The following is a 2500-nucleotide window of genomic DNA, read 5'->3' on the forward strand; positions in this document are numbered from 1 at the left end:
GACAAATATCAATACTACGACGTCATCATAACAAAAGTTTTCTTAGGCAATAATTGTAAAAAAGAAAATACATATTCTATAAAACCTTTTAAAACATTCACATCATGGAATTGAATTTTATTGAATGGTCGAGAATTGTTTTATATGAAATATGTTTTTTGGATGAAAACAATCTTTTTTTATGAGGGATTATCTTATTGTTTTTAAATATCAAAATATCAACATTAGTAAACTTGGTAAAGTTGAATCCACAGAAAATGCTTTGTTTGACCACTATGACAATCACTGGCAGATTTTTAACTTGATGAATATATTATTATTATTATTATTATTATTATTATTATTATTATTATTATTATTATTATTATTATTATTATTATTTTCATCAATATGAGGAGGTAAACCAGCCCAATGGCTCGAACTTGGCTCTTAGTAGCTGGCCATTAAGTTGGAGGAGGTTATGTTTTCGCCCCTGTTAGTTCGTTTGTGAGGTAGAGAGGCTTTTTGGGATTAATTTTGATGTTGAGACGTGGAAGTGATTCAATTTTAAAGTCCTAGATCAAAGGTTAAGGTCAAGGTCGAGCAAAACGTCGACCAAATTAACCCTAACCTTAACCCCAAGTTTGCACATAGTTGTCACACCAACTTCAAATGCTCCTAAGGTATAAATATATTTTGGAAAATACAAGCTGGCTTTGAAGAAATAAGCTTCCATGGCGGAGGTCTGCAGTCTCAGAGTACTTTTCTCGTTAGTAAATAGAAATTAAATTAAGATGATATAAAACGGTGCAACTTTTGTTTATCTTCTTCTTTCTTTTCGGAAGAAGCCGTTCATTTTGTAAATTTATTTTATCTGAACATTAAATAATAAGTAATTTTCTATTCCTTATCAAAGTTAGAATCTTAAAGACAACGTTTCAATGGATAATGATGATAATGATGATAATAATGATAAGGATATTAATGCAACCCACAGTCAGCTTTTTAGAGGACAACAATAATAATAATAATAATAATAATAATAATAATAATAATAATAATAATAATAATAATAATAATAATAATAATACTAAAAGTGTGAGATTCATGTGATAGAGACAAAAACGCAAAGGACAGTCCAGAGATCCACACCAGACCTCCCATGCCTGTGGACTACATTTATATCGTACCATACTGTACCTTTGGGCCTTGATTTTTTTTTTTTAATTGATATTGTTATTCATGATTTTTATGTTATTGTGAAAGCGCAAAAAACCTTAACAGGTGTACCAAAATTCGATTTAGAAATTGATATCAAATTAATATCACATTTGTATATAATTCATTTAGTAATATGTTTTTTTTTAAACTTTGCTTGTTTGTACAGATGTTGTCGTCATATTATGACAACTTTCTGTTATGCTAAACTTGGCAAAGATTAATATTTTGTTTTGTTTACAATTTTCACTGAGAGTTTTGGCGTTGCAATTGACACTTTGAGTTCAGCAACATTCAGAAGGACTTCATCACAAGAGCACTTCAGATCCACGAATCAAGAAATTCTGTCCAAAGATGGCGTAAGTGTTCCTATACTGTATCTTTTACAATTTCTCTTCCGTTCAAATTCGTTTATCGTGGGAAATGCCGAAAGACTATTGTTTTTTTTCAAGTATTTGAATTAGTTGTGTTTTCCCCATTGATTTATTCTTTTAGTGTCTGGTTTTTTCGTTGGTAAATCTTTACCCTTATGTTATCTAGCTTTCATTAAACATCGAAACGACAGGATCCTAACTAGCCAAACATAGGAAGCTGTGTCCTTACTCGTTGGCAGGGATTCTCATTACTACCCATACACACTCTCTCTCTCTCTCTCTCTCTCTCTCTCTCTCTCTCTCTCTCTCTCTCTCTCTCTCTCTCTTTCTCCATAATTTGGTCTCAAAGAGGCGACTTTGTAGATATCAAGCTTGGTTTAGGCGAGGTCCGAAAGTAGGAAAAAAATAGTTTTGCCTTAATACTTTGAGTATCTTTTCATTTATCCATGAAAAATTCAAAGTATAAATATACTTCAAATACTTTTTTGAGGTTCCTTTTAGTCTTCTGTGATGTCACACTTTAACCTTTATTAAGGGTTGTTATTAATCTGTGCTCTTTAAGAATCTTCGGTTTTTTAAATACTCTGTAGAGAATATCCGCCAAATTAAGGAACAGTGCAATATCCATAAAATCAATCCTGTATGTACAAGATCAGGTAAGGTTAGGGAATGGCTACCAATGACTCACCACCCAACCTATGGCCAGGGAGGGCCAGGGAATGGCTACTGATAACTCACCAGGTAGATCTATATGCCCCAAAACACCCAACCTGTGACTCACAGGTTATGAATTTTATCGAAGTTCTTTCAATTGGATTTACTGATTTATTAGAAATGAACTTATATGCTGCGAGGGCCCTTGAGCTTATAGCATCCTGCTTTTCCAATTAGGATTGTAGCTTAGCGTGTAATGATAAAAATAACACCAT

The sequence above is a fragment of the Palaemon carinicauda genome, chromosome 32 (genome assembly GCF_036898095.1).
Source record: "Palaemon carinicauda isolate YSFRI2023 chromosome 32, ASM3689809v2, whole genome shotgun sequence".
NCBI lineage: Eukaryota > Metazoa > Arthropoda > Malacostraca > Decapoda > Palaemonidae > Palaemon > Palaemon carinicauda.